The 15,609-nt window shown below is 45.4% G+C and overlaps 1 long non-coding RNA gene across 1 annotated transcript; it reads right to left on the reverse strand.

The window, feature by feature from the left end:
• Positions 1–2,470: 2,470 nt before the first annotated feature.
• On the reverse strand, positions 2,471–15,603 carry LOC103163274. The gene is made up of 5 exons (XR_004771304.1): positions 15,549–15,603; positions 7,202–7,340; positions 6,746–6,987; positions 6,385–6,630; positions 2,471–3,599 (listed from the first exon to the last, which is right to left on the reverse strand). It is a non-coding gene; the product is annotated as an uncharacterized LOC103163274 (long non-coding RNA).
• Positions 15,604–15,609: the final 6 nt, after the last annotated feature.

Below are 15,609 nucleotides of genomic sequence, written 5' to 3' on the forward strand. Positions count from 1 at the left end.
GGCAGGGGGCGGGGACGGACCCAAAGTCCATTTTAGTCTAATATCATAAAACCCAGTTCTGATCCAGTTTCTGTGTCCTTGCCCACAGTTTGAGCTGACATGGCTTCAAGTTTGTGATGGGCAAGAAGTGTGGCTAGGGAGGCCAAATAAAATACAGCCTGCCCGTCTGGATGCAAATTCCAGAGAAAAACACAAAGTTTTAGGAGAACCAGGTCCCAAATAACACACAGGATTAGCCTCACATCAAAAAAAGCACTCGGTGTGTAGACAGAAAGTTAGCTAGGCATCCAGGTATTCTCAGACTTATTTTTATCTGAGTGTGTGCATGCGTTGGTGTGTGTGTGTGTGTGTGTGTGTGTGTGTGCTCATGTGAGTGTGCATGTGCGTGTGCGTGTGCGTGTGTGTGTGTGTGTGTGTGTATGTGTGTGTGTGTGTGTGTCTGTGCTCATGCGCGTTTGTCACTTGGGAGCCATCTCATTTGCAAACCCTACCTCGATTGTGAAGAATCTCTACTTAGGATACAATGGTTCTTTATGACAATTGTTCCCAGCTTTGGAAACTTCGCTGAATCTCAGAGACATAAAAGTCTATTTTAACTGTCTATTACATAACTAAAAATGGTTCTATAATTACATCGTGAAGATGATAAAAGAGAAGAGTGTTCATGGCGGGTAGCGGTGTCATAAACTACAATTCTCGGTTGTCCTAACACAGAGGCAGAAGTAAGTCTTTAAAACGGATAATTTCCCGAGACAGACGGACAGGCACAGGACTTACAAATAACGGGACAGATACCAGTAGGAAGAACCAAATAATTGAAAATACTTGCCTTTAAAAATGAAAACTGGAGATTTAAACGGAATTGGGGATAATTTTCTTTTATTGTAAGCGCTTTAGTTAATTTTAACAATGTATTGTTTTGATTGTCATCAAACATTTGGATGATAAATTTTGCCAGTCCCACAATTTAGAATACAGTTAATAAAAAGGAAGAGGAAGGCGCTGGGACTGTACCGGGCGGTGCAGCACTTATTAGCACGAGCGAGGCCCTGGGTTCAATACCCAGTACTCTATCCCTTCCCCTCAGAGAAGGCTGTGGTGGTTTGAACGAACATGGGCCCCAGAGGCCCATAGGGAGTGGCACTGTTAGGAGGGGTGGCGTCCTTGGAGTAGGTGTGGTTTGTTGGAGGAAGTGTGTCACTGAGGTCTCAGATGCTTGGCCAGGCCCATTGTGATATTCTCCTCCTGCCTGTGGATCTAAATGTAGAGCTTTCCGCTACCTCTCCAGTGCCATGTCTGCCTGCACAAGGCCATGCTTCCCACCATGGTGATAACAGACTAAACCTCTGAACCGCAAGGCAGCTCCTTTGTAATAGTTGCTGTGTCTTGGTGTCTCTTCACTGCAACAGAAACCCTAACCAAGGCAAAGGTCTATAAAATAATGATCTCTAACATTTATGGAGTACTTTATGCTAATCACTTGTGGTGAAAAGGACTCTACCCAGCTCCAGCATGGTGAGCACGTGGCTCTGGCAGGCCTGGCCCTTCTCCCCATCCCCTCTGCCTTGCTGAATAAACATTAGGTTACACTCCTAAAGCCAGCCACCAAGGTCTATTCCCTTACTTGGTCACTTCCTGCTCCTAAGGCTGACTACCAAGATCCAGCTATCAAAGTATTGAAGTCTAGCAATCAAAAGCCCCCTTCGGCTCATGTATTAACATGCCCATTCAAAACTAAACACCTCATGCTAACACGGGGGATTCCTCTTTCACCTTCACAAACTGCCATTTCCCTATGTGCCATGGCTGTCTCCTCTCTATCCAAAGGCTGTCCTTTGTCCCTCTTGGACAAATATCTCTGTCCCTTCTCCTTTATCTCCTGTCTTTGTCTCTTATTCCCTGCTCTCTGTCCCTCAGGACAGAGAAATCTCCTTTGTGCTGAGGACTTGGCCCCAGGAGCTGATACTTTCCCTTTCATGTGGACTCACATTATCTTCCATCCTTGAGCTCAGAGGCTAAGGATGAGAGGAATCGGTCTCCTCCATTCTGCAGGCTGGAAGCCAGCATTACCAGCGTGGGCAAGGTCGTGCTTTCTCTGAGCCTTAGGGAAGAGAGACTTCCTGGTTCCCAGCTTCCGGTAGTGCCAAAAAATTGCTTGGCTCGCAGCAACCTAATTCCAGTCTTCACAAGGATTTCTCTCTGAGAGCATGCTTGTATCTCTATCTTCAAAAGGTCCCCTTTAAATCTTTTAAGATTAGTTTAATTTATCTTGTGTGTGCTGGGAGAGGGTGGGGCTTGTGCACGGAGGTCAGAGAATAACTAATGAAAGCCAATTCCCTCCCTCTACCACGTGAGCTCTGGGCATCAAACACACACTTCGGGCCTGCGGGCATACAGACAGATGCTATATACATAATAAATAAATAAATAAATAAATCTAAAAAAATGTCTAAAAAACAAGAAAAGAAAGTTAAGATATTTACTTTTTTATTTTGAGGAATACAATTTAAACCATAACCCCATGCAAGGAAGCAGACAATATCATACATGTAATTTGCATGTGAGAATACTGGGACACAGAGAAATTAAGTATTTCTTCCAAGAACACAGACTAACTAGTGGTCACATTGGCGTTGAAATCCAGTCTGGTTCCCAGATCCTGAGTTCTTAACAAGTATATCTACACTTCCCCAGGAAGAGGACAAAGCAAGAAGGATTATTGGTGTTGAAAGAAAGGCTGGAGAAATAGGTCATCAGATAAGAGTACTGGCTGCTCTTCCAGAGCACCTAAGTTTGCTTTCCAGATTCCTCACGCCTGGCAGCTCACAACCATCCTAACTTCAGTTCCAGGGGATCTGAACTCTCTTCTGGCCTCTGTGGGCACCAGGCAAGCACATGGTACACAGACATACCTGCAGGCAAAACTTCCAAACACAGGCAATAAAAGTAAGCGAATCTGGCGCTGAGACATGGCTCAATGGTTAAGAGCACTGGCTACTCTTCCAGAAGACCCAGGTTCAACTCCCAGAACCTACATGACAGCTCACAATTATCTGTAACTCCAGTTCCCTGGGATCTGACACCTTCACACCAATGCACATAAAATAAAGTTAAACTATATTTTAAAAAGTAAGCAAATCTTTTAAAACAAACTAGGGATGAAGAGGCTGAGGCACAGCCGTGTGGCACAGCATTCCCCAGCCATACCCAAGGCCCTGCCACCAAACCAAACAAACCATCCACAGACACTGACTGAGTATTTGCAGTGTGTCATGAGCTGCTCTGGGTGCAAGACAAGATGGTGATGAGAAGACCCTGTCCTCATGGACGGTCCAAGGACAACGACTCTCTCCCACACTAGGGTCAGATGAGTTCATGCTTACCCAAAGAATCAAATGCAGTAATCTGGTTCTGATAAGATGCTGAACAGCAAGATCCCCCACACCGCAAGGCCACTCTGTCCTTTATCACCACGGCCTCCGCAAACACGAGTCCCTAATGCAGTGAGCAGCCCAAGGTCTCCCTGGCTCTTCAAGCTTGTCACCGGCTCTCGTATCACCTCGCCTTCTCTGACAGCATCCGTGCTTCCCAGGTCACTGCTGTGGGTGCACAAAAAGACAAACAAGCAGACAAAACACACAGCTCTCTCCTCAAGGAGAACAAGGAATATTCTAGAGCCAAATATGACTGACTTAGGTCAGTAAGAAGACGGAGGAGATTACCCCGATCTCATGTCCCTGTGTGGAAGCAGTTTTGTGAAGTTCTGTATTAGCCAAACAAAGAAAATCACAAATAGAGACAATTTTAAAATACATTGGTGGGCACAACGGAGAAGCAGGTGGCAGCCAGGCAGATGTGCCCCAGATGTTATCCGATAGAGGTGCTGTTAGCTCTTGAATTGGTGAAAAACAGGGTTTTGCTACATTAATACTGTCCAAAGATTTTTTTCCCTAAGCTATTTGTCAGAATGTTAGTTCTGTTGCAGAAATACACAATGAATAGCTCTTTGAGAGGCTAAAAATAGACCAAAAGAAATTGTAATCAGGCTATTAGATCAGCAACATACCCAACTTGCCATAGTCACTGAAGTGTTTATGAGTCTATTAACCTATGCAGTTTCTTTCCAGGAATTCTCCTTAACACTACTTTATGTCAGGTGTGCTGGTGGACGCCTTTAATACCAGCACTTGGGAGGCAGAGACAGGTGGATCTCTGTGAGTTCGAGGCCAGTCTAGACTACAGAGTAAGATCCAGGACAGCCAGGCTATACAGAGAAACCCCATCTCGAAAAAACCAAAAATGGAAACAAAATACTGCTTTATACACCCCCACTGCCACCATCTACCCCTACTAAAACTCTGTACCCCACCATGGACATGACCCAGAGCTTGTCCTGCACCTACAGGCCAGGCCAGGTGGCTTAGAGCTCTTCTGATGGTTCAAACTATGGAGACAAATGACATCTCAGCACAGAGAATAAGTCAGGGCTAGAGATGTAGTTCAGTTGGCAGAGTGCTCGCCTGGCCCGCATGGGAGCTCTGCGCTCCAACTACAGAGCTGTATAAACCAGGTGTGGTGTGTAGGTCTGTAATTCCAGCCCATGGAAGAAAGGAAGCATGACGATCAGAAGTTCAAAGTCATCCTTGCCTATATGACAAACAAGGGGGTACACTTGGGTGTGCGCAGTGCATTTCAGGATTCCAGGTTCTTCACATGGTCCTGATTCTCGACTCTGCATAGGAAACACTTGTTTGCTTGTTTGCGGCTCTCCCTACTTCTGTTCTTAACTCAAATGTTCTGCCTTCTGCTGATGAGGGCATCTAGACTTGAGCTGCTGGTCCAGGTTAGGCGAGTCAACCTTCTGGCTTTGGGGAGAAGACCAGGTACACCCTCATCAACGTGGAAGACAAGCCCTGGGCAAAGCCACTTTGTAACATGAGCTTTCTTTGTCCCAGCTGGTCCCTCGGCTCTTGAGCCCCAAATGAACACACAGAGAATAGTTTAATTCATTAATTATGAAACTATTGGCTGATGACTAGGGCTTCTTATTGGCCAGCTCTGTCTTAATTATTAGCCCATTTCTATCAGTCTATGTATTGCCACAAGGCTGTGGCTTACCTGATAATGCCCGGCATGGTATTACGCCTCATCTCCTAGCCCCACCTATCTTACCGCCCCATTGGCCAAACAGTGTTTTATTCATCAACCAATAAGAGAAACATATATGCAGAAGGACTTCCCCCATCACCACTTTCTCATTAAAGATGTCCAACACATTCAGAAACATAGTCATTCCACACTTTATGTAAGCACCTTTCACCAGCCACGTCAAGGCTGAGAGGGGGACCGCCATCGGTAGGATGAAATGTTCTTATGAACCCACCACCCACAGAAGGGAGCTCGTTCTTTCCAACAGATGAACAACTTGTCACCCGATGTCAACTCCCGACAGAAGATATACAGAACCACTGGTACAAAACAGACAAATGCAGATTCCTCAAAAGGGACACGGTTGGGCATCTATATAGTGGCACATAGTTTCAATCCCAACATTCCACGAAGCAGAGACAGGGGGATCTCTGTGAGTTCAAGTCCAGTCTGGTCTATATAAAAAGACCCTTTCAAAAACTGTCGTGACCCAGCATGTCTCAGCTCCAAGCCACGACAGCCATGAGTTGGGGGTGTGTGGACCTGGAAACTCCTAGCAACCTAGCGGCGATAAAGACCAAACACAGGCATCTTGTCATCTTTAGAGAACTCTCAGTCCCATGTTGTAAAACTGGAGTACTTGTTTAATTACCATCTTTTCGACTGTTTCTTAACCATCCTGCCATGGCCACGAGGAGCTCACTCCTTTCCTTCTCTGCTCTCTGCTAGCTTACTCACTCCTAACTCTCACTCATTACTTACACCTAGCCCCTCCGCCCAGGTGCAGGCCTATTCAGATGCTTAGGCCCATAGAGATGCAAACTAGGAGACATTTCCCACTGAGGCCAGGTCATTCAATAGCAAATCAGTTAGCATCCAACATTCAATGCAGACAGGAGCTCCTGGTTCCTGGAGCCCTTGGAAATCGCTCCTGACAGAAAACAAAAACAGGGCAGTGATGGTGCACACCTTTATGCCCAGCACCCTGGAGGCAGAGGCAGGTGGATCTCTGTGAGTTCGAGACCAGCCTGGTCTACAAGAGCGAGTTCCAGGACAGCCTCCAAAGCTACAGAGTAGTTCTTCTAAAGATTAAATATACACTTTTTTTGGGGGGGTAACATGTGGCCTGGTTATATATGTAAGCAGGTTGGTATTTGTGTCATTGTGCTTTCTTGTATTCTATTAAGTAAATATATAAGAACCCCCAAAATGGTGGGAACCTGGTCAGCCACTCACCATGCAGGGAAGGCTCCAAGTCTTCAACTGTACAATCAGGGATCACTTTGACTCGAAGGATTTAGAGCGGTTGTGCCAGTGAGTACCCACCCGAGTCAACAAAACAGAAATCTGTGTTGATTTGCGCCTCGAAGCTTCTCGGGGTGGCATCCAGGATAAAGGAGCTGGGAGGCATTTTTGGGTCTGTATCTGCAGACTACTGAGCGGCCTCCGGAACACTGGGGAGATGCTCTTCCAGGGACTGGACTGTAAAATCGAGCACAATAGGTTAAAGCATGAATATTCAAAAGTGAAGGAGGCTGACTCCCGCAGGGTTGGCTGTTTAGAGCAAGCACAGAGGGAAAACTTAGGCAGTACCCACCAAGCAGAATTGTTAGCCAAGTACTTTTTTATCTTGACTCTCTCCCACACAGCCATTCCCAGTGTGTGAGCAGACCTTGGAGGAGGTCATGGGACACTCCAGGAGTTCAGATCCCATAGACAGGACCTTCCCTAACGGTGTAGCCTCAGGGTGTTAGGCACTCAACTAATGTAGCTCTTCTTGCTTGCATTCCATGTTTATAGACAGTCTGCTTCCGTTGTCAGTGTCTCTGCAGGGAAATTCTACAAAGAGAATACGATGCTATGTATTCTTGCCTTCGTAACAATTATCTTTGATGTTGTAAATAAACTTTGGTTATTTGGCTTATAATTTGGCTTTCAATACAAAGTAACTACAGGGAGAAACTGGGCTACCCAAGCCTGCCCAGGTCATCTGTTTCGCTATTGTATGGAAAGTCTCAGTGAGCACCCTCCCCTCCTGGTGCTTAGACAGTACCTTCTCTAGAGTCTCCAAAGCACAGCATGCGTGGAATGTGTCCCTGGGAAATGCATCATTGCTGTAGTTTTGCATCCAATCCCACTTGCGGGGTTCAGATGAGGATAATCTGCTATCAGTGAGCTCCTCTCATCTGTTCCTAAGACATGGACCATAATAGAATTTACTGATATTATCCGGTTATTTGTGTTAGACCCCCGAAAACTTCAAGTATCCGGGGTCTCAGGCCAGGTTCGCGGTCACCCAAATCACCAGGTGGATTCGAGAGCTTGCTGCAAACTGCACGAGGCTTTATTGTAATTTAACGAGCTAACCCCATGTTAGCTCGGGTCTTTCACCCACCCACCATGGCGGACGGCTAGCAAAGACGGCTCCTTGGGTCTCCCAAAAGATCTTATAGGGCAGCGTAAGGGGAGTGTCTAGGGGTACGCACAGGCTCACGATTGGTGTGCTTCCAGGCTTGGAGGGCTTGCCCTGTGTTGATTGGTCAACTGGTTGTTATGGCTCATAGGCCCTCCCAGGGTGGTTGCTATGCTCTCTACGTCATTGTCGTGCGCTTGTCCGTAAAGCACACCCAGGGTCGTAAAGCATAGTGCCACCAGGTAACTTCTGATTGGCTCCCTGTCACGAGACAGGCATCTGACTTTCTAGTGTCTAGGTCAAGGTCATAGAAGCACATGTTCGACCATTATGGCTGCCAAAAGGGAAGCCGGTTCCTTCATTTGAATAGCCTATGATGTATAGCTATTGCCTTTGAGTTGAAACATTCCCCCACTAAAGGAAGAAAGGAGGCACTAGGAGGGACGGTGGAGCTAGAAAGATGGCTCTGGCTGCTCTTGCAGAGGACCTGGGTCCGATTCCCCATACCTACGAGGTAGCTCACAACTCTCTGTAACTCTAGTTACAGGGGATCAGACACCCTCTTCTGATCTCTGTGGGCACCAGGCACACAGGCAGAACCCTCACACACATAAAAATAAGATAAATAAATCTAAAAACAAACAAACAAACAAACAAAACACACCATGCAAGTCTCAGGAAGTTCCTGAACCTTACAGGAGTCATGAGGCCTCTCCCTGAGGTCACAGAAACAGTTGCCTCAGGGAGGAGGCCCTTCAGATGGCCTAGTTAGCTGGAAGCTGTGTCTTCTGAGACATCACCATGCATGGGTGGGATTTTTCCGGTATTGTAGCTGTGTGTAACATGAATAATAAAAACCCAGAGACAGATATTGGGGTTCAAGCTTCAAGCTGAAGACCAGAGAAGCAAAGCAGCCAGCCACTAGCTCTTACCTCTACCTCAGACCAAAAATGGGTGATCCTGTCTCCACGAATCTCTAAAACTGACTTTGCTTCTTCCTTCTTCCTTCTATTCCTCTCTAATGCTAGGATTAGTGCATTAGTGAGATCACCTCTGTGTGAGCTCTGTTTCTCTTTTAGACTGGATCAGTTTCATGTAGCTCAGTGTAGCCTTGGACTCACAGAGATCCATCTGCCTCCATCTCCTGAGTGCTGGGATTAAGGGTGTGGCCACCACTGCTGGCCTCTATGGCTAACTAGTATGGCTGCTGGCTTTGCATTCTGAACCCTCAGGCAAGCTTTATTAGATCATAAATAATATATCGCCACAACTATCTTTGGGTCATTCAAACTCCTGAGAGTCACCCATCACCTATACCCCTAAGTAATCCTAGAATTTGCAGGTTGGCTAAGGTAGATTTGGGTGGGAATGTTTCTTTGGTCTGTAATTGCTACCCTATCCAGGATGAAGAGACATTTGTTAATGTCTTCCCAGAAAAAGTGATGAAATAACCTAGTGACAAAGTTGTAGGATATCTAACCCCCTAATAGTGAATTTTGTTTCTGAATGGTTGGCCTGGTACTATTGTTTCTGGTACTAATTAGAGAGGGAGACTGAGAGCCTGTGAGGGGCATTCCTACATTGTGATGACAGATTTACTATGGTAGGGAACGCCTGTCTCTTTATTCTTCTCCTACAGGAAGTTACAGGTCCCAGCCGCCCCCAGAGTGATCAATATGAAATCATGATCCGAGTATAACCCTGAAGGAAAGGCCCAAGCCATTTCTTATTTTACTCCATGGGAAATTCCCTGCTCTGTCAAGAGCCCATTCCTACTCTCTCGGCGTTGCAAACAGCGGGTCACCCCCTACCCTGGTTGGTATAATTAAGATAATTAAGTGAGGCAGTGTGGAGAAACTGCTGACAGTAAAAGGTTTCTGAATACACAAGGCCAAACATCAATTCAAAAATCAAACATGTTCTACTGGAGCCCTTGCCTGTGTTATGTCACGTGACTACACGGAAGGGTTAGGTCTGGACACACAAAGGATTTCACTCGTGACATGCCATCACACCATGCAAAGCCAAGGAACGCCACCTGATAGACCTCAGTTCAGGTTTTTATGAATGAAGGTGTTTTTACCATACTTACAAAATTCCCGGCTCTTAGGCACATAACCGTTTACTTACAAAAGAGAAAAGCATTGTTTCCCTCAATCTTTGGGTTGCATTGTGTTAGAATGTTGCATTTTTTAAAAAAAAAAAACTGTTATTTGAGTTTCATTAAAAAAAAAGAAAAAGAAATGGTTAAATGAATATTGCCTTGGGAATAGAAGCATATTTTTAATAATTTCTGGAATGATCGTAAGTATATAACTTCTGCCATTTCGTGCTACGTATTTATGTGAGGTGGTGTTCTTGGCATCGACAATTGTAACACTAAAATCGCAATCCACTCTGCTAAGTCTTGAAGTTGTTCAGCCAAGATTTAATTCTTTCTATGAAAAAAAAAGCTATTAGGCACATTCATCTCATTTAGCATGCAATTTTCTTTTTTTATCTTTAATAAACAGTGAGTTTATATGTAGAGCAAAGACTTGCTTAAAAATAAATCCTCTAGCTGGGTGATGATGGTGCACACTTTTAGTCCCAGAACTTGGGAGGCAGAGGCAGGTGGATCTCTGTGAGTTCGAGACCAGACTGGTCTACAAGAGCGAGTGCCAGGACAGCCTCCAAAGCCACAGAAAAACCCTGTCTCGAAAAAAACCAAAATAATAATAATAATAATAATAATAATAATAATAATAATAATAAACTGGTAAATGTTTGTTCTATACACCTACTTTACAGGCCTAGATTCCCTAGGCTGTGTGAATGGGGGTCACAGGAAGAAGAGTTTAGAAGCCATGGTCAGAGTTTATGTCTAAGTCCCATAGGTGTTACTTGTCCACTGTCAGGCACCTGAGCCCAGGGCCAGCTGAGGGCCATAATGCCTAGGCCTAGAAAACAGGGGCACGCACAGATGTCTCAAGGTAGGAAAGAGTCTAACAGTATCTTCTAGCAAAGCTTACTTAAGCCTTCACCTTCTCGTGTAAATATAGTTCTGAGAAATCCAGGCTTATGCTTTCTATAGTTAGTTAGTCAGTTAGTTAGTAGTGGATGAATTCAGGGCCTCATGAATACTAAGCACAAGCTCTAGCACTGACCTATGTATATTTTGTGACGATTTTGTTTTGTTTTGTTTTTTGTTTTTCGAGACTGTTAGACCCCCGAAAACTCAAGTATCCGGGGTCCCAGGCCACGTTCTCGGTCACCCCAATCACAGAATGGAGGTGAAAGCTTGATGCAAATTGCATGAGGCTTTATTGTAGTTTAACTAGCTAACCCCATGTTAGCTGGGGTCTTTGACCCACCCACCATGGCAGATGGCTAGCAAAGACGGCTCCTAGGGTCTCCCGAAAGATCTTATAGGGCAGCGTAAGGGGAGTGTCTAGGGGTATGCACAGGCTCAGGATTGGTGTGCCTCCAGGCTTGGAGGGCTTGCCCTGTGTTGATTGGTCAACTGGTTGTTATGGCCCATAGGCCCTCCCAGGGTGGTTGCTATGCTCTCTACGTCATTGCTGTGCGCTTGTCCGTAAAGCACACCCAGGGTCGTAAAGCATAGCGCCACCAGCTAACTTCTGATTGGTTCCTTGTCACGAGACAGGAATCTGACTTTCTAGTGTCTAGGGCAAGGTCATAGAAGCACCTGTTCGGCCGTTATGGCTGCCAAAAGGGAAGCTGGTTCCTTCAGAGACAGGGTTTCTCTGTGTAGCTTTGGAGCCTATCCTGGCACTTGCTCTGGAGACCAGGCTGGCCTCAAACTCACAGAGATCCACCTGCCTCTGCCTCCCATGTGCTGGGATTAAAGGCGTGAGCCACCAAAGCCTGGCTTTTGTGACTATTTTTAAATGTTATTTAGTAGTGAGTGTGTGTGTGTGTGTGTGTGTGTGTGTGTGTAAGAGCCAGTGTGTGCTCAGGAATGCATGCTGTCTGTCGGGTGGGGGACACTCGTGTGTGTAGGTCAGAGGACAATTTCTTTGAGTCCATTCTCTCTGTCCACCTTTATGTGAGTTCTGGGGTTGGAATTCAAGTCCTGAGGCCTAAGCCACAAATATCTTTATTCACTGAGTCGTCTCGCCGGACCCTAAATTTCATAAAGTAAAACTAGCTGCCTTTTGTACGAAACATCTAACAAGTCAGATTTCAGTCTCACAAGTAAGTGTTCTGTAGAACTGGAGTGACAATCTAACAGCTAGGAGCTCCTGGTTCACAACCAAGGGGACCGAAGTTCAGATCCCAACCCCAACCAGAAGGGTTGCCGTCCCTGTAAATGCCTAGGACCCCAGCTTAGGACGGAGTGGAGAAAGGCAGGTTCCTGGAGCTTGCTGGCTTCTAGCCTAGCAGAGAAAACGCAGGCCCAGGAAAAATACAAGGCCCGGGTTTGGGCAGATAGCTTGCCTCACAGGAGTAGACAGAGTGACAGGAGACGTCACCCTTCTGGCTTCTGAGCACATGCAGCACTGTGTGTACTCACACACAGATAAGTAAAAAGTTTTCTACTTTTAAAGTTATAGTCTTTCATTTTAAAATCACCGTGGCACACACATTTAATCCCGGCACTCGGGAGGCAGGTGGATCTTTGAGTTCAAGGCCAGCCTGGTCAACAGAGAGAGTTCCAGGGCAGCCAGGGCTACACAGAGAAACGCTGTCTCGAAACATAAATAAATAACAAAGTAAATAAATAAATAACTGTAGATTCAAACGTGGTTATGGTAAATAACAGAGATTCTGTTTACCATTTACCCAGTTTCTCTCAGAGAAAACACACTGCACAGTGCTAAGAGTACAACCAGGACATGGGGTGAAAGAGCTGAGATACAAAATGTCTCCAAGGCCACAAGGGTTATCATGAACTCTCTTGGAGCCAAACCCCCCCTTTACTCGGTCCATAGCAATGTCAGATCTGCTGTCCATTTGTTTCATTTTAGCGTTTCAAGAAGGTTACATACTGGGGCTGGAGAGACTGCTTAGTTTAGCGGTTAAGAGCACTGACTGCTCTTCCTCCAAAGGGCCGGGATTCAATTCTCAGCACCCACAGGGCTGCTCATAACTGTCTAACTCCAGTTCCAGGGGATCTGACACCCTCCTCACGCAGACATACATGCAGGCAAAACACCAATATGCAGGCACATAATAAATAAATAAGCCGGGTGGTGGTGGTGCACGCCTTTAATCTCAGCACTGGGTTGGCAGAGGCAGGCGGATCTTTGTGAGTTGAGCCCAGCCTGGTCTACAGGGTTCCAGGCCAGACTCCAAAGCTACAGAGAAACCCGTCTCGAAAAAACAAACAACAACAACAAAAAAAGAACAAATATCAAAAGTTCTTGTTTGGTGTGGTGGCACACAACTTTAATCCCAGTACTGGGGGGGAGACGGGGGAGTGTCTCTGTAGGTTTGAGACCTGCTTGGTCATGGTTTACATAGTGAGTTCCAGTGAATGAAAAAAATAAGGACATAACATCCCGAGATAGAAGAATAAAAAGACAAAACAAAACAAGGTATGTTTGAGGGGAACGTTTATAACATGAGGGAGAGAACAGCCAGAGGTATCAGTAAGTGTCCAGGCTTGGAAGGGCCTTGAGGGGATTAGGGCTGGGGTGGGGGTGGGGGGGAGAACACCCAGAAACCTAGCGGCCGAGAGAGCAGGAGACCGGCTTAGCCAAAATGGCTGGGTTATACAGGCGTCTGAGACGCTGGGGGAAGGGAAGGGAAGCACAGGGGAACGCGTCCACTTTGATATGGGAAATAGGCACCTCAGTTAGTCATTTGTCCTGAGTTAGAGACCTAACCTCTGGGTCACCCCGGGCTACACAGTGAGACCCAGTCTGAAAAAACACAAAGCAAAAGAAAACAGCATCGATATATCACAGGTTATTCAGTTGTTCATCTATTGGAGAACATCTGGTTTATTTCAAAATCTGGGCCATCATGAACAAAGTGCCTATAAATATTCATTACAATTTTTCATTAACATAACTTTTCATTTCTCTGGGGTAAAACCCCAGTAGTGTGAAACCGCTTCGCTCACATGGCATTTGCATATGGCAGACTGTTTTCCCGGGGTGGCTGCTCTCTTTGGTTTGCATCGGCGTGTGTGAGCGCCTCGGTTCCTCGATAGCATTTGGTATGGGCACAATTTTGCAGGAGTCGTTTTGAAAGGTGTGTAGGTAACACCTTTCTTTGGTTTTAATGTGCATTGCACAGATACATAATGATGTTGGATGTATTATGCGGAGTTAATTGCCACTCACTTATTCTCTTTGGCTAAATGTTGCGTTATTGGTTTTTCTTTTCCCCCCCGTTATTATTTTTTTACATTAGTTTTTAATTATGTGTATGTAGGAGAAGGGGTGTGTACATGGGAGTGTAGGAACCCAGGAGGACTGAGGTTTCAGGTCCCATAGAGATCTGGAAATGGAGTTACAGGAGGTTATATTGAGAACCAAACTTGGGTCCTCTGGAAGAACAGTAAGCTTTTCTAACCACTGAACCTTCTCTCCAGCCCCCTTTCTTCTTTTATTTTAACGTGTGTGTATGTGTGTGTGTGTGTGTGTGTGTGCATTTGTGTGTGTGTGTGCGCGCGTGCGTGCATGTGTGTGTATGTGTGTGTGCATGTGTGTGCATTTGTGTGTGCGTGCATGTGCGTGCATGTGTGTGTGCATGCATGTGTGTGTATGTGTGTGCATGTGTGTGAATGTGTGTGCATTTGTGTGTGTGCGTGCATGTGTGTGCATGTGTGTGTATGTGTGCGTGCATGTGTGTGCATTTGTGTGTGTGCGTGCATGTGTGTGCATTTGTGTGTGTGTATGCGTGTGTGCATTTGTGTGTGTGCGTGCATGTGTGTGTATGTGCGCGTGTGTGTGCATGTGTGTGCATTTGTGTGTGTGTGTGCATGTGCGTGCATGTGTGTGTGCATGCATGTGTGTGTATGTGTGTGTGCATGTGTGTGCATTTGTGTGATTGCCAGTCTAGCAACCTTGATGATCTTGCTTATTATTTGTAGATCTGTTCATTTGTGGTTTTGTTTTTGGTAGATTCCTCAAGGCTGTTATGGAGACAGTCACTTCATATACAATAGGGGTAGCTTTATCTCTTCCTTTGCAGTCTGCGTGCCTTTGCTTTCCGCACTGCCTGGAGCATCCACCGTTTGCTGAGTGAGATAAGTAAATGCTGGCACCCTGGTCTTACTGGTTTGTTTTGTTTTTTGCAATGTGGATTTTTTTGTTTTGTTGTTAAGGGTCTTGAGTAGCCCAGGCTGGCTCCAAACTCACTGTGTAGCTGAGGATGACCTTATGCTCCTCCTGATCATCCTGCCTCAGCTTGTCAAATGCTAGGATTCAGATATGCAGCACAATAAGGGCTTCACATGAATTTTAATTCATAGATGAATGTGAACCTGAACCTGTGCTTTTTATTCTTGATTTACTACATTAATTTCTTTTTTTAATGCAGGAGTCTCATGCTATTGCCCAAGTGGGCCCCAGACTTCTGGATGTAAGCAATCCTCGGCCCCGGGTCCACATCTATGGGCATACGCCACCTCACCCAACTTCTGGTTGATTTTTTTAAAAAAAATTGTAACCAACCTTGATTTCCTGGTATAAACCGTGAAGCCTCATCAAGCCATGGCTGAGTGTTGCTACAATGTACAGTTATCTTATACAGCGATTTCATAGTTATCTTATATAGTTATCTAATAGGGTTATCTCATATAGTTATCTTATATAGTTATTTCAGAGTTATCTTAGTCATCTTACATAGTTATCTTACATAGCGATCTCATAGAATTATCTTATAATTATCTCATATAGTTATACAGTTATCTCATAGTTATCTTTTGGAGTTATCTCAGAATCAATCACCTTATATAGTTACCTCATACGGTTATCTCATAGGGTTAGATTATATAGTCATAGAGTTACCTCAGATAGTTATCAACACTCACCCTCCGACTCCGAGGCTGCCTGCTGTGCCACTGGACCACATATTCTATCTTGGGGTCCTGG

The sequence above is a fragment of the Cricetulus griseus genome, chromosome 10 (assembly GCF_003668045.3).
Source record: "Cricetulus griseus strain 17A/GY chromosome 10, alternate assembly CriGri-PICRH-1.0, whole genome shotgun sequence".
Taxonomy (NCBI): Eukaryota; Metazoa; Chordata; class Mammalia; order Rodentia; family Cricetidae; genus Cricetulus; species Cricetulus griseus.